We start from the raw sequence: 25,096 nt of genomic DNA on the forward strand, positions 1-25,096 counted from the left end.
CCCCTGCCACCTTTAGAATTTGAAAAAGAGTATTCCAGTCAACATTGTCAAAAGCTTTCTCTAAGTCTACAAATGCTAGAAACGTAGGTTTGCCTTTTCTTAATCTTTCTTCTAAGATAAGTCTTAAGGTCAGTATTGCCTCACGTGTTCCAACATTTCGACGGAATCCAAACTGATCCTCCCCGAGGTCCGCATCTACCAGTTTTTCCATTCGTCTGTAAAGAATTCGCGTTAGTATTTTGCAGCTGTGACTTATTAAACTGATAGTTCGGTAATTTTCAAATCTGTCAGCACCTGCCTTCTTTGGGATTGGAATTATTATATTCTTCTTGAAGTATGAGGGTATTTCAGCTGTCTCATACATCTTGCTCACCAGCTGGTAGAGTTTTGTCATGACTGGTTCTCCCAAGGCCGTCAGTAGTTCTAATGGAATGTTGTCTACTCCGGGGGCCTTCTTTCGACTCAGGTCTTTCAGTGCTCTGTCAAATTCTTCACGCAGTATCGTATCTCCCATTTCGTCTTCATCTACATCCTCCTCCATTTCCATAATATTGTCCTCAAGTACATCATCCTTGTATAAACCTTCTATATACTCCTTCCACCTTTCTGCCTTCCCTTCTTTGCTTAGAACTGGGTTGCCATCTGAGCTCTTGATATTCATACACGTGGTTCTCTTCTCTCCAAAGGTCTCTTTAATTTTCCTGTAGGCAGTATCTATCTTACCCCTAGTGAGATAAGCTTCTACATCCTTACATTTGTCCTCTAGCCATCCCTGTTTAGCCATTTTGCACTTCCTGTTGATCTCATTTTTTAGACGTTTGTATTCCTTTTTGCCTGCTTCATTTACTGCATTTTTATATTTCTCCTTTCATCAATTAAATTCAATATTTCTTCTGTTACCCAAGGATTTCTAGCAGCACTCATCTTTTTACCTACTTTATCCTCTGCTGCCTTCACTACTTCATCCCTCAGAGCTACCCATTCCTCTTCTACTGTATTTATTTCCCCCATTCCTGTCAATTGCTCCCTTACGCTCTCCCTGAAACTCTGTACAACCTCTGGTTCTTTCAGTTTATCCAGGTCCCATCTCCTTAATTTCCCACATTTATGCAGTTTCTTCAGTTTTAATCTACAGGTCATAACCAATAGATTGTGGTCCGAGTCCACATCTGCCCCTGGAAATGTCTTACAACTTAAAACCTGGTTCCTAAATCTCTGTCTTACCATTATATAATCTATTTGATACCTTTTAGTATCTCCAGGGTTCTTCCACGTATACAACCTTCTTTCATGATTCTTAAACCAAGTGTTAGCTATGATTAAGTTGTGCTCTGTGCAAAATTCTACTAGGCAGCTTCCTCTTTCATTTCTTAGCCCCAATCCATATTCACCTACTATGTTTCCTTCTCTCCCTTTTCCTACACTCGAATTCCAGTCACCCATTACTATTAAATTTTCGTCTCCCTTCACTATCTGAATAATTTCTTTTATTTCATCATACATTTCTTCAATTTCTTCATCATCTGCAGAGCTAGTTGGCATATAAACTTGTACTACTGTAGTAGGTGTGGGCTTCGTATCTATCTTGGCCACAATAATGCGTTCACTATGCTGTTTGTAGTAGCTTACCCGCACTCCTATTTTGCTATTCATTATTAAACCTACTCCTGCATTACCCCTATTTGATTTTGTGTTTATAACCCTGTAGTCACCTGACCAGAAGTCTTGTTCCTCCTGCCACCGAACTTCACTAATTCCCACTATATCCAACTTTAACCTATCCATTTCCCTTTTTAAATTTTCTAACCTACCTGCCCGATTAAGGGATCTGACATTCCACGCTCCAATCCGTAGGACGCCAGTTTTCTTTCTCCTGATAACGACATCCTCCTGAATAGTCCCCGCCCAGAGATCTGAATGGGGGACTATTTTACCTCCGGAATATTTTACCCAAGAGGATGCCATCATCATTTAATCATACAGTAAAGCTGCATGTCCTCGGGAAAAATTACGGCTGTAATTTCCCCTTGCTTTCAGCCGTTCGCAGTACCAGCACAGCAAGGCCGTTTTGGTTAATGTTGCAAGGCCAGATCAGTCAATCATCCAGACTGTTGCCCCTGCAACTACTGAAAAGGCTGCTGCCCCTCTTCAGGAACCACACGTTTGTCTGGCCTCTCAACAGATACCCCTCCGTTGTGGTTGCACCTACGGTACGGCCATCTGTATCGCTGAGGCACGCAAGCCTCCCCACCAACGGCAAGGTCCATGGTTCATGGGGGGGACTGTTATCTTATTGGTAAAAAAAAAAAAAAAAAAAGAGAGAGAGAGACATGTGCAGGGTATCGCAGCGTATGGAAATGGGATGAGTCTGTAGCAACGAGAAACGCTTCAAAACAACTGCTTTTAGGTGATGACCTCTACATTTAATCCGATGTTCCACAACGACAAGTAGCAGATATCCAGTGTTCCACCATGTTCCCTCCACCTCAACAGACTGTTGTCAATCTTTATGCGGTAATCAACAGCTCACCAAGTGAATGGGTGGGATTGGAAAAACGCCATTAATATGGAGCGATGTACTGTAATACACACTGTAGTTAATAGCGAGATCAATTTTAGCAATTTTACCCAGAAGTCGGGGAGAGCAATACCCACCACATTCTGCAACCTGTGTAGAAACAGAGCGAGCTGAGTTAACGCTATAGGAGCGTGTTTTAATCACTTGGTGGAAGTGGGAACATGTTGTTGTCCCTAAGGATCCATTCACGACTATCACCCAAAAAGGGGGGGGGGGGGGGTCGGCAGAGGACTGCCAGATGACCTGTAGCAGCTCATAATTCAATTTCCCGCCAAAATTCTCATACTTCCCCCCAGGGGGGGGGCACGTCAGGGCGCGAGGCATTTTCCCACCAAAAGCCGCCATCTTGGAGAACGGTATTTGCATCATCAGCTGACATCACGACCGCCATCTTGGATGGTGTCATGCGCTATTTCCAAATCTATAAGCCGCCATCTTGGTTGATGTCATCACTGCCATCTTGAATAAATTTGGCAACAATGGAGAGTGGGGTGGCGCCGCCCTTGTTCCACTACTGACACTGATCTTGGTGCCACTAACAGTCTTTACGTGTGATCAGAATTTCACTGGGTTTTGTGAAAGATCATTTGACAACATTCTGCTACAATAGTCATTGAAGGCACCACACATTGCTCTCCAGATAGCCAAACGCATTTCATTCAGCATCTCTCTATCTATAGCCCTACGCTTTGTTGTACACCTATAATGCAGTCATTTCTGTTTCTTTAGAACTTTCTTTACAGTACCTGTATATCATGGAGGTAACCCCCTCACCCCATTATGAATTGTTCTACTGAGTACATATCTATCCAGTGCATGGTCAACTATTCTTTTCAACTTGGAGCCATAGTTCCTCTGCATGCTCCTGACCTGTCCTGAAGTTCCTCATTTAGATATTACACTACTGATTTTTATCTAGTTTAACTGAAGATGCGTTTTTGCTTGTTTTACTTGTCCTTTGTACTTTGGTAGTTATTGTTGCCAGAACAACGTCATGGTCATTTCGTAATGTTTCACAAGACGTCTTGTCACTCCCACCACTAACATACCTTTAATTTTCCCATATATGAAGTGTTCACGGGTTGTCAGGCGAGTAGCATCGTTGTCTCGTAGCAATGTTTCGATGGAATCGTCTCAATCATCTTCAGGTGAAGTGACTTTGCCTGAAGATGATGGAGACACATTCCATCGAAACGTTGCTACGAGACGACGATGTTACTCGGCTGACAACCCGTGAAGACTTCATATATGAAATTCGCCGAGAAAGCCTGCACTCGCATGTAATTTTCCCGATTAATTGTTGGACGATTAAAGTCTCCACCAATGATTACAGTATGATTCAGGAAACTATGTACACGCAAACTGAGGTTTTCTCTAAGGTTTTCAGTTACATCGAGAAATGAGTCTGGTGGGTGACAGAAGGATCCAATTATCATTCTATGCCTACCCTTGATACTGAGTTTTTCCCAAACAGTCTTAAATGCAGCTTCAATTTCTATGTCGGAGGATTTCAGTTTCTTGTCTACTGTGACAAGTACATTATCTCCATTTCCATATGCCTGTACTATATATATATATATATATATATATATATATATATATATATCAATTTTTCCAAAAATCTCACTGCTATCAATTTCAGGTTTCAACACACTTTCTGTACCTAGTATTATGTGAGCTTCATTGCTTTCCATGAGTGCATTGAACTCTGGCACTTTTTTGCAAATGCTTCAACAATTTACCATTACGATTTTAATACTCTCACATGTGAGAGGAATTTATTTCAATCTTACACTGGTACTTCTGAGTTTCTTACAGCTATCATTATCTGAATTGCATGGGGTGTCGTCTAATTTAAAAAGGCCTTGTGTTCACCCCACACACAGTCAGCTGCCTGAGTAGCAGCCTCTCATGTGTAGTGCATACCTGACCCATTTTGGAGTACCCTACGGTTCTCAGCCCTGTAGACCAAGTCCAAGTAGTCTCAGCCTAGCTTGTCACAAAACCTTCGAAGTCCCTGGTTCATTTCTTCTACTGGGCTCAGAGCCGCAAGGCCACGATCAGTTCTGGGGACAAAGCTGCAAATTACGAGCTTCGTTTCAATTCCACACACAAGGCTGATCTTAACCTTCTCTGTAAGTCGCTGAATGTGTTACTGTAGACTCAAGTGTGGCACATATGAAGGCAACTTCAAATTTGGTATAGCTATATAAGACACATGGCAGCATACTGCCTGAGTGTCCCCATCTAGATGAAAAGCTTTTTGTTTGATTTTTTTCAAATGAAGCATGTTGTAGATTCTTAAACATCCACAACTTAATTTGGTAGTATCATGGTATCCTCGCACTTTCTCACTATACATGCAATATAACAGGTCATACTAATTAGTAGCACATGTGCAACAAAACAAATTCATAAAAACATCTGCCTTCTGTCAAACTTGGATGCACAATGCTGTTTCCTAGTAATGACATCCAACACATTTATCGATGGCAGTGAAACAGTATCTAATGATAAAATGCTAAGTTCTCACATAATACATTACTACGCCTCTCACGAACTAGCTGAGTATTAATTGTCGGCCGTGGTGGGCGAGCGGTTCTAGGTGCTACAGTCTGGAACCGCGCGACCGCTACAGTCTCAGGTTCGAATCCTCCCTCGGGCATGGATGTGGATGATGTCCTTAGGTTAGTTAGGTTTAAATAGTTCTAAGTTCTAGGGGACTGATGACCCAAGAAGTTAAGTCCCATAGTGCTCAGAGCCGTTTGAACCATTTGAGTATTAATTGTCATGTTAGTGTACAGTGTCAAGAGGAATTTTCGATATGAACTGTTGGCTTTTGCCATTGTCTTAGTGTTAATGACTGATGTCACGTCATATATATTTATAGTTTTGCTATTTGTTGGCGAAGCCAACGAATTCAACAGCAAAAAGAATTGGTTGTTATGACAGACGCATCTCTACCCTTGCCCAGGTCTAGGCTCAGTTGGAAGATGACACTGATTATGACTATGCGAAGTCAACAAATGTGATACTAAAAATTACCTGGTTGTGCTGACAGGCTGACTGGCAGCATAGCTACTTTAAAAAAAATTGTCAATAACATCACGTTATAGTCGCCATATTGCTTACTGTGTTTGTCGCATTTTTCCCATGTCACCAGTCAAAGTCAACGACTCGTACTATACATTCCTCTACATCGGCAGTACATTTCATGAGCATATACAAAGCTTCATAAAGACTGGGTGTCACAGGGTTTTAACGTAGATAGATGAGTACATTGAGTGGTGAATACTATTGATTATACAGCTGAAGAAGACTACTTCACTTTCACGTCCATGGAAGCCTATTGCTTGTTTCTCGTGACACGCATTTTATGTTGAGAATGAAATTAAGCCTAAGAAAAAATCGCAGAAACATCTATCAGCTTTCTTGGTAGTCCAGTGTCCCCTGTCTACCATCACATAGGGTCATTCATGGTAGTGAAACCATACAGACATCTATCGGTTTGCGCATCCCCACATCTGTGAGTACTAGATGCCTGTGACAAGAGCACACACTGGAAAACAAGTCATAGAAGTTAATCCTCACAGAGGTAGTGGTCGACTCACACCGAGTCGACTGCCGCTACTGATCCCTCGCCATCCCCCAACCCACCCACACATACACCAGTAGTGCAGAGCCTGGGTGAGATCATAAGACAGAGGAGCTTCCGATGTGATGACAGGCAGTGCATCCAGCCATGTCATAGCTGGCATGGGGGAAGGTGAGGATGGACCATTGCTGTGTGATGAAGAAGGAAGTAAGGGAAGTACGTAATCTTGGTACCAAAAATTGGTGCGCAGGGGGTGATGTGTGTGGGATAAAGGAATGTAAAGATACGGGCAGTGGGTTGAGGACATGGAGATAAAGGGGATGGTAATGGTAAGCCACTCAGAGGAGTCAGTAGGGGCCATAATGTTGACCTCTACTGCAGAGGGAGGAAAAGGGTAATATTTGAGAAGGATAATGTGGGCAGTATTGAGGTTGTCTAAGGAATGGGGAAAGGGTGAGGAGAAGGAATAGGGTATCGTCAGGGATCTGGTTCGAAAGATCTTCATAGGTGAATGGCGAGACGTCAGCCGGGATTGTTGTGACACTAGCCTGTGCTGTGCAGAGATGAGTTATCTGGATGAGCACACGAGAACCACCTGTTCCCAGTACAACACTAGAAGAATCACCATAGCACTCGGATTTGGAGAAAGAGGGGTTGGAAAAGAATGCAAGAATTGGTGCAGTTCGATCTGATGGTAAGTCGCCACACTTGACTGGAGTGGGTTCACTGGGTGACAGGACAAGACACACAGAGGTTCTTGGGTGTGAGGAGGGAGCACGTGAATGCGTGAGATGTGTGAGTGGATGTGCTCGACTAATGTGGATAGGGCAAAGGGGAAAAGGATTGCAGTCCTCAACATACGCTATGGGGAAGACCAGAAGTTCACTGTACAATGCCTTGGCTAAAGATGATTGAAGATGCCCTTTGAAGGCGGTCCGTATGCCCAAGAGGGATAATAGCAACGCTTCCACCAGCTATTGGCGTAACAAATGAGTACCACTTTCAGACTGCACTGACAGCATTATAAGAGTCCACTACTTTGCGGACATTCCTTGGAAATACTATAAAGATTACATAGCTTAGCGAAAAGGAGCGATTCGAATTGCTGATCCTGATCCATAGTGATTGATGATGGGCAGCCAAAGTGGACCAGCCAGGTGTGAACGAAAGCATGGCCTGTCGAGTCAACTAATATGTTGGCGAGGGGGACGCCCCTCACCCATCTACTAGTCTGGTCGATCATAGAAAGAATGCATTTGAAACTTTCTGAAGAAGGCAGGGGATCAGTCAGGCCACATGTCGACCAACCTTGTTATATTGGCAGGGAATTCATGTGTGCACCAAGGCACGGCAATTACTTTTGATATTCGGCCAACGTTCTTGGTAAGCAGGTGAATGGTAGTTTTGATCCTGGTGGGAATAAAGGGTAAAAGAACGGACCGACAAATTTACAAACCAATATTCTTAACATTGGTTTGCTGCAGAATTCTAGAGCATATTCTGAGTTCGAATATAATAAATTGCCTAGAGACCAAAAAGCTCATGTCCACGAATCAGCACACCTTTAGAAAGCTTCACTTGTCAAAACCCAGCTTGCTCGTTTCCCACATGATATACTATGAACTATGGATGAAGGACAAGGCAGATTCCATATTTCTAGATTTCCGAAAAGCATTCGACATTGTACCCCACTGTTAATGAAGGTATGTGCATACAGAATAGGCTTCAAGATATCTGACTGGCTCGAAGACTTCTTTAGTAATAGAACTCATTTTGTTGTCTCCGATGGCGACTGTTCATCAGAGACAGGGGTAATATTAGGAGTGTCCCAGGGAAGTGTGAAGGACCGCTGCTATTTTATGCAAATGTAAATGATCTGGCAGACAGGGTTGCCAGCAGTCTGAGGTTTTTCTCTGATGATGCTTTGTTCTCTGATGATGCTGTGGTCTGCACGAAGGCGTCACAGTAAATAACTGTAGGTTGATACAGGATGACCTAGATAAAATTTCTGATTGGTGTGATGAATGGCAGCTGTCTCTTAACGTAGAAAACTGTTATTTAATGTGGATGAGTAGGAAAAAACAAGCCCCTAATGTTCAGATACAACGTTAGTAGTGTCCTGCTCGACTATAGTCACGTCGTTTAAAATCTGGGCGTAAAGTTGCGAAGCGATATGAGATGGAACGAGCATGTGAAGATTGTGGTAGGGAAGGCGAATGCTTGACTTATGGGGAGAATTCCAGGAAAGTGTGGTTCGACTGTGAAGGAGGGCGAACAAAGGATGCTAGTGTGACATATTCTTGAGTACTGTTCCAGTGTTTGGGATCGGCACCAAGTCGGACTGAAAAAAGACAGCGAAGGAATTCAGACCTGAGTTGTTAGATTTGTTACGAGTAGGTTTGATCAGCATGCAAGTGGTATGTACATGCTTCGTGAGCTCAAGTGGGAATATGTGGAGGGAAGAAGACATTCATTTCGAAGAACGCTACTGAGAAAGTTTAGAGAAGCGGCATTTGCAGCTGACTTCAGAACAGTCCTATTGCTGCCAACATACATTTCGTGTAGGGGCCATGAACGTAAGATATGAGAAATTAGGGTTCATACAGAGGCATATAGATAGTCGTTTTCCCTAGCTCTATCTGCGAGTGAAAGAAGAAAGGAAACGACTAGTTGTGGTAAAGGGTACCCTCCACCACGCACTGTATGGTTGCTTGCAGAGTGTATATGTAGATGTAAATACAGAGTCGGAATTCCTCTATAGTGACAGAGACGAGCCTTGCAACAAGTTCTGTACTCCAGAGTTTTGTGCTGCAAGTGAGACAGCTCACCCAGGTCTAGGGGCGAAGTAATGGAGTTGATTCTTGACATGTAGCCGGCGATGCTATTGTCAGCGCCTTTGATGTAACAAACGTCTGTACTGTCGTGATAAATGAGGTCCACATGTCGAAAATGACAAAAGGGAAATTCGGCAGTAGGGTTACATAGTGCGTCCGTGAGGGGGCAGTGGTCCGTAAATATGCTAACCTTGCAACCTTCAATGCTTCAATCTCTTCTCAGAAGTATATCACTGCCTCGTTAACGGTTTACAATTCTTTGTCAAAAGCAGACCATATCGCTGGGATGAGAACAATTGCTTGGAGAAGAAGTGAAGAGGCTGTGAGATGACGACCATGTGTTGCTGAAGCACGATGCCGACAGAGGAGTCGTTAGTGTCTGTGGTAACTCCGTGCGTGAGTGTGACAGCATTGCGGAGTGCGACCTTGAGATTTTCAAAAGCCTGTAACATAGCATCAAATCAGTTCACTCTATGCAACTGGGACTGCTAAAGCGTCTGTGAAACGGGTTTGAAGTGAGGCAACATGAGGTATATGGCTCCTGAAAAAGTTTACCACAGCTAGAAACCTGTGAAAGTCACGGTAGGTGTCAGGTAGCGTAGGGTAGAGATGAAGGCGACGTGAACGGAAGTCAGGTGAATGAACTCAGAGATATTTTTATGTCTGAGTAAGGTGATGCCATTGCAGCGAAGTCGAGTTTCATCTTGATTGATTTCGACACCACTGCACGTCAAAAGAGGAAAAGATAAGAATGTCGTCCAGACATGCATAGCAGAATGGCAGCAGTAAAAGTAGAGAATCATAAAGGACTATCAGGTTTTTGCAGCATTTTCTGGTCGTTAAGGCATGAAACAATAATGAAATAGGGCAAATGGTACAACGATGGCCGTTTTTGGGATGTCATCAACTTGCATAGTGGATTGATGGTAAGCCTTGTGGCAGTCTATGACCTTAAACATATATGTGCCATTCAGCTGTTGCACAAAGTCTTGGTTGTGTGGATTGGGATGACTGTCAATTACTGTGCTTGTGTGTTGAGTTTCTGGTAGGCACTGTACAACCTGTAGGTACCATCTTTTTGAGGAACCAAGTAGATAGACGAAGACCAGTTACTAGAAGAGAGGCAGACTATACCCGTATCCAACAGTTCCTACCTTAGTGTGGTGCCACTTGTTAGCTGTCAGGCGCCTTGATTGTAACAGACAGGAGTGCCTTCTGTGGTAATTAAATTATGACAGGTTCAGTCTGAAATAGCCACAAAGCATGAAGAGGGGATGGGGGCATCACACGCAACACTGATAACAAGAAGAAGACCTGTCGAGTCTGTGGAATTGGAGTGTGTGTCATTGACCAAAGTTGTAGCACACGGTATCGCGATAGGAAGAGCATCCATCACATTACGTACTGTCAGAAGCGTCCACAAGCAGCCGACAGAGCATTTTGTTGCTGGCGCTAAGTGCATCAGTGTCATGACATTGGAGTAAGAGCTCGAGAGTGGAGTTGGTGAGTTGAACTGTCAGAGGTATACACTCAGATGATGGATGAACGAGTTTGTCACAATGAGACGTGGGGTTGTAGCCAGCTAAAGAAACAAACCTGGTAGTGAGAGAAGTGTGATGCAACAGCACAGCAGACTGATTGTCTGGCAAGAGGCCAAAGTAATGAAGGAAGTCAATTCCAAGGATAGAAATCCTTTCGTCTGTCACGTGGTAGCTCCATGGGAAATGCAGATCAGGAGTGAGCTGAAGATGTAGGATGGCTGCGCCATGGACTTTTATATCTGACTTACTGGCCACACAAAGTGTACCAAGTGAGGGAAGGAAGATCAACAGAGCAAGGGCTGGTGGGATGATGATTGCATCCACAGTAGTGTGAATAAGGAAATGCATCTTGGTTAAACTGTCTATCATGTAGAGGCATCCAGACAGCATGTGATCGATGGGTAATGACTGATTTTGAAGAAGCACAACTTAGGGCGAGTTTGACATCACACATGGGGACAGCAATTACGAGCGGTGTCGGTAAAGTTCACATGGAACCGCCACAGCAGGTAGGTAGGGTGGGGAGCAGGATGTGTAGTTCTGAGGTCCACCGCCATGCTATGCTGAGAGCCACCGAGAGTAGGTGAGGAGTTGGAGGCAGGGAGTACAGGTAGTGTGGCTGGTCTGTCAATAGCTGGCTGCACTGCTCCATTGCATGATGCATGACATCTCGCATGGCTTACCCCCAGATGGGTGAGGATAAGGGGTATTCGCATCTGAAGTGAGTGAGATTGGTAATGTAGGAAGCAGAATCTGGTCTTGCAGAAGTGACGAGCTGGCAGTGCCACACAACCTGATACACAGGATCTGCATGTCCAAGTCTACATTCCAATGGTTTTGCAGTCATAGGTAAGAGCTGCTGCTGGATGTTGTATGGAAGCTTGAAAATCCAAATGTCCCACAAAGCATTGTCTGACAGGATTTTAGAATCGATAATGGCACAAATGGGACGCCAAAGTAGGGAGGGCGCCCTGTCTTCGATTTGTTCCACAGGAATCATGTCATGAAGCACTTCGACTGGTGAAAAAGAAAGATTCCCAGCAATGATCTGCTTCAAGTTGAGGTATCTGGGGCGCGGGGTCAGTATGAAAAGTTCCAGGTCAGCTTTTAAGTGTCCAAGAAGGTATGCTAAGCATGCATCGTCAATGGTAATGTTATTAACGTCCAGAATAGAGTCTACCAGGGCGAATCATGTGAGAGGATTATCCTTGTTGAGTGGAGGCAGCGGGGTAGGCCTGAGTCAGCACTGGAGCATAAAACCGTGTACTAGACGAGGGCAGTATGCTTGACAGAGTGAGGGTGGCATATGACAGTGGTATGGTGCTCGATGTCTCGGCCATAGTGAGGGGCACTTTGGGATGTCACACATCACAGCACATCTGTGGATAACATTAATGCAAAAACGAATGGTGCTGAAGACACAACTGGCTGTTACGTCAAGAAACAGTCTGGAATGCTCAAACTGAGCAGACGAGGTGGCACTCCCCAAAGGCCGAAGAAACAACATAGGTTGGGAGGAGTAGCTGGTCACATGCTGCACAGTCTGACAAGGACACAATGCCCACATTCTGTTTGATACCACTTGCTTGAGCTGGACATTTGTTGCACTATAACCTGTAGTGTTCAAAATGGCTGCCATCGATGGCGGTGGGGGCGGCTGTGGAACCCAAGTAGCAGACATGAAGGTGGCATGAAGGGCTGTGAGTGCATTTGGGACAACTCACAGTACGGAACTCGAATATAAAGTTTGGTACATGACATCTGATGTGTGATATAATGTAGAAGGACTGGTCGTGGGAAACATGGTTCACAACAAATGGTGATGATCACTGCGGAAAGTTAATGCAACACGGAAATGCACAATAATGAGGTCACCATTGTATACATTCCAATACTCTTTCATAATAAGAAGTACTAGAGACACACATCTGAATGATATACACTTTATTAATGGCGTCTTTAAACAAAGATCATGACGAATAACAAGAACGATACAGTAACTGGAAAACAAATCAATGAAGTTCGCCCTCACAGAGAAGGTGGTCGACTTGTACTGTGTGTAATGCCACAAAATACTCACATTAACACAATATTTTGAAAGTGACAAAGAATATAACTTAAACCGGGTTCACTCATCCAACTAACATGATGCTGTATCTTGTGGCTTACTGTAGTTGCACTCTGAGTTACCTTTCACACAAAATACCACAAATCCTACACGGTTGCACATGACATCGGCTGAAATCATATGGGTCGGTGTTAATGTTACAGTCCATGTTGAAATTTGGACGTCTATGATTCTGCTGTGTGCATACATAAAATCTGAGTCTGAGATATTACTATCCATGTAGTAGTGAGTGAGCTGTTGTCGTGGTGAGTTGGAAGCGATCGGACACAGCATGCAGTGGAGAGAAGCCGCACAACATGAGAGGTTGCAGCCTGCTATGATCGTGCTAGTAGTGCCAGCGGAGACTTTAGTATTAACTGAAAACTTCTTCTGTAATTTGCCTTTTTGCTGCACGTAGTTGTTGGTGCTTGCACACTAGAGGGATGTTGTCAGATTTGTGTATGCTTGTATTGAGAGTAATACTCTTATCTTTGTTGTGTGCCAAAATGTGTTTCTTGAGTATAGATATTGCAGAATAATTAAAAATCTGTGTAAAGTTTGTCTGTGTTTGAATAACATATTGCAAATATAATAGACTACAGATTTGATTGCTTTTTTTTTTCATTTTTCTTTACATCATTTAAGGCTATTTGACCAAACCCCCCTAATCACTCAATTTCTATGTATAAAATATGTAAATAATTGTTGGAATTAGTTCATGCGTTGCACCCTACATGGATCGCAGTATTGCTTTTGGAATATTCTAGCACGTTGCTGATCACGCAGTTGCAGTGGCAAGATGAGGTATGTCGTCTGCTGTGCACAGGAGCATTGCAGAAAAGTTGTTAGGAGACATTATAGAATTATTTTAAAACTTGTAGTCAGATAATTAAGAATTGATTTCTTTAAAATCCTTTGGAGGGGTAATTAATTTTCTGTTCCTATTTCTGTTTTGTTTTGTTTTCAATCAGATTCTATTATTGTCAGACACGGAACATCACAAGATGTTTCTGTATGTCTTACAAAATAATTATCATCAGAGTTTTAACATGATATAGAAATAATTAATAAAAGACTTTCAATGTTATGGCATAAGAGTTATGACGAGAGTTAAATATAAGGAAGAAGAAATCCAAATGTCACATTCGAAAATAGATTTCCTGCAGGGACAACTCAGGGGTCACAAAGACATTTTATAAAAGAAATAACACTCGAAGATGAAAGTGGTATTGCAAATCAACCAACAGATGGGGTGTAATTGCCATCTGCAGACACGTCACTCTTCCAAGGTTTTAGAATCTCATTGTATTCGTTGATGCTGACATTTCAAATACTTCAGTTATAGTCAAATGGTTGCCACAATCACTCAGGAGGCAATTTCCTGTATATAATCCACAACTTCCATAGTGCTTGGTTTAAAAAATCATGAAGTTGATGTGACTCGTTTTTTTTCATACCTATTTCATTTATTCAGCTAATAAACTTTCAAGATTGTGGAATAGGCCTATATCATTGGTTTTCAAATACTGTATACAAACACACATGAGAGAGAGAGAGAGAGAGAGAGAGAGAGACGGCTACAGAAAATTAAGTTAGCATAGGTTGTTATTCTTGTAGCTACAGAAGATGCGATAGTGTACCTGCCGACCACTATTTTGACTTTTTCCAGTAGTAAAATGTAAACACACTGAAATCGAATGGAGTACAGCAGTAATTATTTCACGATAACTGCGACAGAATGATTGTGTCTCGAAATACAGCCTCGAGAGAGCAGCAGGGAAAGGGAAGTTCAAATGGTTCAAATGGCTATGAGCACTATGCGAATTAACTTCTGAGGTCATCAGTCACCTAGAACTTAGAACTAATTAAACCTAACACACTAATTAAACCTAACACACACATCCATGCCCGAGGCAGGATTCGAACCTGCGACCGTAGCGGTCGCTAGGTTCCAGACTGTAGCGCCTAGAGCCGCACGGCCACTCCGGCCAGCGAAAGGGAAGTGTCGTAACAAAGTACGAGCCAGCTGAACTTCTTGTGGCGTGAGAGAAGTTGTACACCTTGAGTTGCTTCACAGAAAACGGAATTCACACACACAACTGCATTGCAACTGCAGTATGCTACTGGCTGTGGTGACACTTTTGTTGTGAGTGAGGCTCTCAAACATTTTGGAGGAACACTACAGAAGCAGTACGTTAATAGATACTCTTTTACCACCGCGTTGAATTTTTTTACATCATTTATTACTTTAATTTCTTTTGGCAACTTTTTTTTTTCACTCAAAAACAAGTTCAGAGATGTTCAATATGGCCCCCTCCAGACACTCGAGCAATATCAACCCGATACTCCAACTGGTTCCACACTCTCTGTAGCATATCAGGAGTAACAGTTTGGATAGCTGCTGTTATTTCTCGTTTCAAATCATCAATTGTGGCTGGGAGAGGTGGCTGAAACACCATATCCTTAACATATCCCCATAAGAAAAAATCTCAGGGGGTAAGATCAGGGCTTCTTGGAGGCCAGTGATGAAGTGCTCTGTCACGTGTAGTTGACGTTCACGTAGTTACGGACAGATAAGTGCCAATGTGGTGGCGCTCCATCCTGCTGAAAAATGAATTGTTGTGCTTCTTGTTCGAGCTGAGGGAACAGCCAATTCTCTAACATCTCCAGATACTGTAGTCCAGTTACAGTAGCACCTTCGAAGAAAAAGGGACCAAAAACTTTATTGGCTGAACTGGCACAGAAAACGTTCACCTTAGGCGAGTCACGTTCATACTGAGTTGTTTCCCGCGGATTCTCAGTGCCCCATATACAGACATACTTCGTTCGAAATGCACGCTGTCGTCGATTCACTTCTGCCGTACTCAATAACACAAAAAGCTTTCTGTTGAGCGGTCGCCATCTTAGCATCAATTGACGCTGACGCCTAGTCAACAGCGCCTGAAGCGAACAAATGTACAACTAAATGAAACTTTATAGCTCCCTTAATTCGCCGACAGATAGTGCTAAAGCTCTGCCTTTTGTCGTTGCAGAGTTTTAAATTCCTAAAGTTGTGGTATTCTTTTTGAATCACCCTGTATATCACAGGATAGTGCCAGACAGAGCGATTACCAAAAGTGAATAGGCAGAACTATAACGTCGCTCGTACTGTGTAATGTTGAATAGAGTGAATAGCAGAAGAGTAAAGAATTTAACACTGCTAAGTGTATCACTTAATAGCTAGTACTTTCCTTTGTCATTTTATTATGTCCTTATTTGTGTATTTCATGTTTGCAACCACCTGGAGGATGCAATGTTTGTAGGTCAGCACATCTGAACATTCTAGGGTATACTGAGGATATGGTTAGAAACTAATCAGATTTGCATACGACTACTTAACGCCACACATAGAGCAAAGGATAAGTTTATCCTTCTGGAGAGCGTATAAGTGTCAGGGCAACAAATTAGCGTTATAAAATCCGTTGTGCAAAATGTTTCACTTATACGTTCGGCTCTCAGGCTTAACCATCAGCAGAAAAGAGCAAAACAGAAGCGTTAGCTTACATTATTTATTATTGGTTTGTTTTGGCTGAACTAGTTTACGACACTAGTTGTGTTAGACAGCTGTCTGTAATGTGTCTGCTGTCTTCCCACTGACTAAAATACTTGTGACATTCGCAAACTGGATAGTACTATGACACTGCTTGGTTAATACTAGATCATTTTTATAAACTAAAAATAGGATGGGAGCCAGTACTGAGACCTACAGTATGCCATACTTCTTTTTATCAGAATAGTGCCAGTTTTTTTATTAAGTTCTTGAAGTTTTATTTCTGCTTCAACTACTAAGCCAGTTGTTAGGTGTACCTATGATACTAATACTATCAAGTTTCTGCAGCAATAGGATATGGTCCATAATGTCAAAGGACTTATACAGATCAAGGCATATTCCAGTTACTGTTCCTCTACAATCAATATTTGGAGCACTTCATTCTGAAATTCAAATACCATTGTTTCTGTTAATTGGCCTTTCTGGAAATCTTTTTGGGCTGTGGATAATACGTTACACTTTTCTAGAAATTCACCAATCTCTTATGAAACATTTTTCTGGCATTTTAGAAAATACAGATAGCAAAGCCATAGCTGTGAAACTGGCTGTATCTTCTTTCTTACCCTTTTTTGAACAGTGGGTCAGTTTCACAATCTTTAAGCAGGAAGGAAAGGAGATTCCAGCTGCGAGTGAACTGTTTAGAAAGTGGGCTAATGGTACTGGAATGAGGTCATTTGTGTTTTTAGTAACATAATCGGGAATTTCATCCATACCTGTTAAATATTTTGTTCTTAACTTACTAATTACTTGACTGATTTCTTTAGGGTTGGCTGGGGGAAGAAATAAGGAGTCGAGTTTTCTATTCAGATTTGCTGGTGATCTGGTGAAATTTTCATTGGAAGATTTTATATCACAGAGTAACTGTACACTAATTTTTGAAAAACATTTATTAAAATCACTGACAACTTCTTCTAGATTTGTAATTTGTTTGCCATCTTGGTTTTATATTTGGGGGGAGGGAGGAGGGAAGAGGAGGGGCTCATTTCCTTACCTTCTGGTATGACTATGTAAAGCACTCTTGTAATTCTTGAAATAAACCAGAAATTCTTCAGTAACATTTTCTGCTTTTGTAATTTCATAAGATATCTTCTTTTCAGCACAGAATATTTTAATACCTGTTGTCAGCCAATAAACACTTCTTTTACTAGTTTTAAATATTTGGTTTTTAACTGGAAAAGAAATTTGAAATAATGTGAGAATATTTGCATGAACATGTATGTTTACGTTTCACAGTGTGCCGTTGCAGCTTTAGTGGTTATAAAGCTAAGCACTGACAAAGTTATTTATGCACTGTTATACAGTTGTGTGTGGGATGGGGGAGGGGGGAATGTAGTGGGGAAGTCAGTGGGCATGCTAGTGATATCCTCTCCTGGGTATGCAGAATCTGTAGGAGAAATAAGTCGATAGACGAGCAGGAGTGTATGATCTGTGCCCTTCAGGTGCAGTTACAATATGCAAAGGAGGAACTAGATAGGAGGGTGAAGGGTGCTGGGGAATGGGAACTGGCAGTTGTCAAGGAGGTGGGTAGGAGGAGGAGGTGTTCCGACATCATACTTGTGTACATGCAATAGATTTGACCAACTGTCATATCTGAGTGGAGAGGAGCCTCTTGTAGCTGTAGATGTGGGAAACATGCAGCAATCCTCAGCAGTTAGGAGCCCAAAGTCAATTGCAAAGCCTAACAGAAAGAGGAAGGTTCTGCTGCTAGGTAATCCACATGCTAGAGGTGTGATCCAGCAGCTGCGGAAAGTGTTGGGGTGTGAGTGCCAGGTCACAAGCATTGTGAAGCCTAGTGCAGGTTTGGCTCACGTGATTGGCAGTGTGGGGGAGATATGGAGTAATTTTAGGAAAGAGGGTCAGGTAGTTGTTGTGGGTGGAGCAGGGATGGTCTTGATATGGATGGGGAATATGATGTAGGTGGTGGCTTGGCAAATATAGCTACTTGCGAGCTAACATCTCAAAGATGTTTTGGCTCACATGCGGTTCCTCTTCATCGAAATGTCATGCCTCAAACTCGTCTAGGGGTTGAACCACACATGTCGCATTACCTGGCCTTAATTAGACACTGGTGAGGCTTTGGTTAAATTTTCTGGCTGATGGCAAGTTTGCAAAACACAAATTTAATATAGCATATAATAACAGTAAAAATAATATAGGTAACTAAATTAACGACCCATAAATGATGTGGGCCACACAGTTGCGATTTGGTTAGAATAATGTTTATTCAGAAAGCAAACTAACAGCGAAAGTGGTCGTATTTCGAATTACTATTACACTCGAGCCCATATCCATTTGACACAGTTCGATCGTTCACCATCTCATTGCGGAATTACAGGTCCAATAGTCCACTTCGTTAACTAAGCGAAAAGTTAAGAGTTCACACCAGGCGCGCAGCTGCTCACCACTCGGAGAGTAAGTCCCGTCATACCACACAACCCGAAATCTTCACTTTCTAGCTACCCACAGACCAACCCTACACTTTCGCATCTCCACCAGCACTGTACCCTTTGGTGTCTAAACTAGAACTGTCCCTCTGCCCGTCTCCGACCGCATCCCCCGCATGCAGAAAATCGTTGCTCAACTGACTAGCGCAGTTCCTCTTCCTGAAACCGTCCATCCGTCCATCTGATTGGCTACAGATTATTCTACATTATTTTACATTTTAACATATTTAAATAATTAAGGCTTCACCACTTTCATGTTATAAATGAATTAACAGTAATATGTATTGAATAATAAACGTTAAATTCTTGTACATAAATCCAATACAATTTTCTTCTTAACTTTGAATGTCATGGCCAGTAGTCTTGCACCAATGTGTTTCCTGATAAATAAGTAAAGAACAAAAGTAACTATTATGCACTAAACTTTAAAACAAATATTCTATTACCTAATGACTCAATAAGGTGTCATGCTGCCATCGTTCATTGCGTTTTGTGTGGAGGAAATGATGATGTGATGCTTAACTGAAAATATTGATAATTCTGTATGAAATGTCGATCGTTAAGATCAACCAAACCGTTTAAATTTTACCATTCAGGTCTTTGTTACAAAACTTGTTAATTTCACTTTAACAGTACATCATAAACAATTATAGATATGATCGATATTCAAGTTTTATTGGGATCATCATGAAAATTTATGAAGTATGGTAGATTAAAATTACTGTGTCTTCATTCAAAAATGGCTCTGAGCACTATGGGACTTAACATCTATGGTCATTAGTCCCCTAGAACTTAGAACTACTTAAACCTAAGTAACCTAAGGACATCACACACATCCATGCCCGAGGCAGGATTCGAACCTGCGACCGTAACAGTAGTGCGGACTGAGCGTGTAGAACCACTAGACCACAGTGGCCAGCTGTCTTCATTCGCTGAAATACTACAGAATTAAATAGTTTTTGTAAATATTTCCCTTTATGGCATGCCTTAGGTCCGCCATATTTAACACTGCTACGCCTCCCTGACTACAAACAGCTTCTAAGGGATTTCCCTATTATGTAGGTTCTCAACTGTCTCAGTCGTACACTGTAGTGCTTAGGCATCATTCAGCATAATAGACGCCTCTGAACTTCCACATCTCGTGGCGCATCTGTGCTCTTTGTGGCACACAGTCTTGGACGACAGGGTTTATTTCATAATTCCTGAAGGCTGACTCTTTCGGCCGTATATTTAAATGATTGCGAAACGCTCGTTAACTGATGAGACTCACACTGGTGGCTCTAATGTGCATTTCGTGCAACTATTTCAGCGTCATGATCAGCCTCATCTTAGAGCGCCTGTTACGTATGTTAACATGGGGCCGGAGAAGGCACTGATGGCAGAGGGCATGGGTCACAGTGCGTGTTGCAAGTTGGGTATATCAGTAGACTGGGTTTCACTAGGCATGGCCTGCACCTCAGTAGGGATGGGAAGGGGAGGCTGGCAAAACTTATAGGTGACAGTGTAGTGGGTTGTGATGGGATCACTCATGGCAAAATTCCTGTAGCAGTTGGTGTTAAGAGTTGCACCTTTTTTAGACTGAAGTCAGTTGATAGGTATACCTGCTTAAAGGAAGTCCTTCTAACTAAAGAATCACCTTCAGAGGGTGTCATGTTTCCAAGTAGAGAAGAAATTAGCAAATTTCATCAAAATATAAGTTAGTGAAATGTTTATAGATGTTGAGTCTGAAATTACTGGTATATCGGAGCACCACTTAAATAATTTGATAATTCAGAGGTTTCCTTCACCAGGATACAGATTAGCTGGCTGTTTTTCAAGGAGTTCCTTGCAGAATGCGGGAGTGGCTATGTACATAAAAACAGTGTTCCATTTGAGTCCATTGATGTATCACTAAAAACATATTTAAGCTCTGTGCAGGGGCAAGTGAATTTAGTGAATCTAAACTTCTAATTCGGACTTCAGAGCATTTCTGCTCAGCTAGCAACGGTTCTTGATTCACTTTATAGGAAGTACCAGAAATTAGTTATATGTGGTGACTTCAATATTAATTTTGTATATGATTGAGCAAGAAAAAGATTGTTGTTGGTAGACCTCCTAAATTCATACTCTGATGCAGACTGCAATTTTTTCCAACGAGGGTGTAGGGAAACAGTAACACAGCCATAGATAATATTTCTATAGTTTTCATTACTAGATGGTTATTCTCTTAGTAAAAGGGTGAAAGGCATTTCAGACCATGATGCACAAATTTTAGCACTGAAAGGTTTATGTACTGAAAAAAATGTCACATATAATTACAAACTGTGTAGGAAAGTTAATTCAACATCAATAGCGGGTTTTTAAACCATCAGAGAACGACAGTGGCAGGATTTTCACAGTACCTAAACATAGATGGCAAATATAATACTTTCCTTAACACGTCTCTCATGGTCTTTGAAGGTTGCTTTCCATTAGAGCGTTCTAAATGAGGTACTAGCAGTAAAAGGTAACCTGAGTGTCTGACTAGTGGGATAAGGATATCATGTAGAACAAAGCGGGAATTATATAAAAATTTTAGAAGTAGTCACAATCAAGCTACAGTAGCTCGTGACAAACAGTATTATAAGTTGCTTAAAATGTTATTAGGAAGGCAAGGAGTATGTGGTATGCAAGTAGAATAGATAAATCACAGGATAAAATTAAAACTATATGGTCAGTTGTGAAGGCAGTGTCTCATCAGCAACACAAGGTCGACAACATATTTCTGTTACTGATAAATCAGATATATGTACAGTACAATAATCACTTTCTGAGAATTACTGGTGAGTTAAATAAAAATTTAGTTTCTGCAGGGGATTATACAACTCTCTTGGCAAATGTCTTTCCAGGATTGATGTATGAAATACTCGTCTGTGATACAGACAAGGGGGAAATCGAGTCAATAATCAGATCACTGAAGATGGAGTGCATAGCAAGGTATTAAAGCACTGTGCTGCACATGTTAGCCATGTACTTAGCCATATTTGTTATTTTTCCTTTAGGAATGGTCAGTTTCCTTAACAATTAAAGTAGTCCTGAATACATGTCGCCATATAACAACCCCGAGGTTACAAAAGGCGGAGGGAGGGGGGGGGGGGGGGACGACGACTCTTTAACTGGTTGTCGCTTCGAGTTTCTTCACCATGCACCCTGTCCACACCACGTACCTGATACTCCTCCGGCAGTCGTATTGTTCTGTTCTTCCACACTACTGCTGGCTTGCCTGAAATTATGAATCTACTTATGCAAGCGAGTTTAGGGGAGCCACTCAATGTCAAACACAACACTGTCCTACGTCTGGTGTGAACATCTATATTCTGAGACGATATGAAAATCACAGCTGGCCGTGGTGACCGAGCAGTTCCAAGCGCTGCAGTCCAGAACCACGCGACTGCTACGGTCGCAGGTTCGAATCCTGCCTGAGGCATGGATGTGTGTGATGTCCTTAAGTTAGTTAGGCTTAAGTAGTTCTAATTTCTAGGGACTGATGACCTCAGATGTAAGTCCCAGTGCTCAGAGCCATTTGAACCAATTTTGAAAATCACAGGTTGCTCTGTTTACATTCTAAGTCATAAATATGTATCCCAATTAATATTCTTTATGATTATCTGCCCACAATATCACTTGGACGAGCGTGCGCGTAACCGACGTGATGCGGGTAATTGTTGATGATGCAGAAGCCGAATGATCGCACGAAAGTTCTTACACTCGTCACGCATGCACAGATATTTGGTACCATTCCTCCTTGACACTAGTAATAAAATAACACCGTTCATAAAGATAAATTTTCAGTTCTCACTTGTATGAGACTGCGCGTAACCGCCGCGGCCCGGCTAATTCTTGATAATGCGGAAAGCGATGACCGAACGCACGTTCTCACTCTCGCTACAAGATACTGGCACTTAAATGCTCTCTTTTGTGGTAAATAGTATTATTGATTCATATTTGTTCATTCTGAGAGGCCGAACACGGCGCAGATGATTGATGTACGGTGCGACACGCAACGAGAGGATACACAAATACGTTATCGGTGGTACTTTTCATTTTGAATAACATCAATACGCACTTCCCTCTGAATCACTTCCATATCTCATCACTTTATTGTACTAGCATTTATAGTAACACTTGAACTTCCATAATAACAATGCCTCCCACATGTAGAGCTATCCACAGCACAACATAACAGTTCCGTGTCCTGTGCTCGACTCTGCAAACGCGCTACCCGCAAAGATACTCTGCAACCAAGCCAGCGATATGACAGTGTGCTTACATTCCCGCACGAAAAAGTTTTCCAATTGTAGAAGAGAATATCGAAATCTAGATAATTTCTAACTGCAGGCGGTTAAAGAGATGGTATGAGGGGGGGGGGGGGGGGTATAATGCCACATCCCACGGGTATAGACCCATTGCCACATTACTTAACTTATTCACAATCACGGAAACATAAAGAAAAGTTGTCAAATACGCAAAATTTTACATAATAAAAGACCCCTACCTACAGTGCAACCTGTGTAGCAAAACACAGTTACAATAGAGTGGATAAACAAAGAGCTAATACAATAAGACACAAAAATATTGTTCCTGAAATAGAAAAGTTTACAATTACAAATACGGGCAAGTGCCTGGAAGAAAGAGATAAAAAGAACTTAAAAAATAGTAGAAAAACACACACGTTCACTGCTACTCCAGGTAGACAATATCACTGATGGCACTATTGAGCAAAAACTAGGGAACCTACATCAGCACTAGGCTGTCAAAATCCAGCAAAAAAATTATTTCATTACTCACAAGATGGGAACCTTTTTTCTTGCATTGAAATGGGTGGGGAGTGGCTGTGCTGCGCCGACCGGCAGAAGTGCAGTATAGCCGTCAGCTCGCCACTCTTGCCTCATAGTAATCCGTCCATTGGCCTATGTGAAACAAGTTAATGACGCTCTCAGTGTTGTCCTAGCAATGCCTATTCGACTTACTCATAGGTTGTTTCTACTCCAGTAGACATTACAATGTTCTATATGACATAATAAACACATAGGCTAATAACGAAATAATATAGGGATATCCTCTAAGTTACATTTAGTTTCTAAGTGAATGGTACAAAAAATAATTGCAATCATTAAGCAGGAGTAGTAAGAAATAAATAAAAACCTTTTGCGATAGCACAATCTATAGACACAAGTAATCACTCAAACTACATCACTGTATAGGCAAGAGGAAATGTAATACATATAATCTAGATTGAACAAATAGAAAGTGAAGAAAAAATATGATATTGCTTGTGATGACAGCACATCCTAGTTAAATCTCACTCGATTAGAGTGTCCTCATAAAAGCTCATAATAATCAGAAACTAATGCCTGTATGTAAGGATGATAGTAGCTGACATATGTACAGTTCCCACACATCACATATAACAATCAGTCATTAATCTTGCTCACTATGATACGGTTTAATGTTCTCCACATGGTGTTTTCCCTCATGTCTACCTTGACTTCACACAAACCAGTTCAACAGTATTAGGACATTTGATATCAATAATACAATATGGTTCTTGGTATTCATGATGGAAGTTCTTAATTTCTTTATTCAGCTTGCTAGAACGTGTGTGGGTTTTGAGTAACACAAGGTCACCGACTTCTTACTTAATCGGTCGCATGATCTTACCATGTCTTTCTTTCCACCATTGAGCCTCATCATGTATATGTTCCATGGCCAATTCAATTTTCCTGTTAACATGATTGATCCACAGTGGGAGAATCGTTCATATGTTGGAGAATAGACTTTCAGGAGGTTAGTTCAGCAGGATTTAACATGGTGCAAAAACCTGATGCGGCATGAGGTAGACTATTGATTACACCCTCAAAATAGGTTATATACTCTTTCCACTTGTTATGTATCCAGTTTCGCACCTGGTCATCCGAAACATCATGCCCTTAGTTCTGATATCCATAGTCGCCACGGTATGCTCTGTGACCACCATGGCCAAGGAGACTATCGCCAGTCTCCTGCCATTGGTATCATTCCAATGTCGTCCACTGTCTATTGTTATGGTCTGAATGGTTGTTTGTGTTGGGTTTGTTGTTCCCTGACACTCTTCTGTCATCTACTGCTCCTTCTGCTCCTCATGACTCATACATGGCTAATTGTCCTAACGGTGACTTCATTGCCTCTTTGTCATCTCTAGGGGATTGCTAGCAACTTATCCTGAACCAAAGTTGGTTGTTTATTTATGACCAGGGACACTATTGCTTCTGTCGTCATTGGTTCACCTAAATACAAGTTCCTCTCATAATAATTTTGATCTTGAAGAATTTTCTTTACATTCTGGTCACACCCTCTCTCAATCTTTCTTCCTTGACATAGATTGTTATGTACTTCATTTTGATTCTGTTG

The sequence above is a fragment of the Schistocerca gregaria genome, chromosome 5, assembly GCF_023897955.1.
Source record: "Schistocerca gregaria isolate iqSchGreg1 chromosome 5, iqSchGreg1.2, whole genome shotgun sequence".
NCBI lineage: Eukaryota > Metazoa > Arthropoda > Insecta > Orthoptera > Acrididae > Schistocerca > Schistocerca gregaria.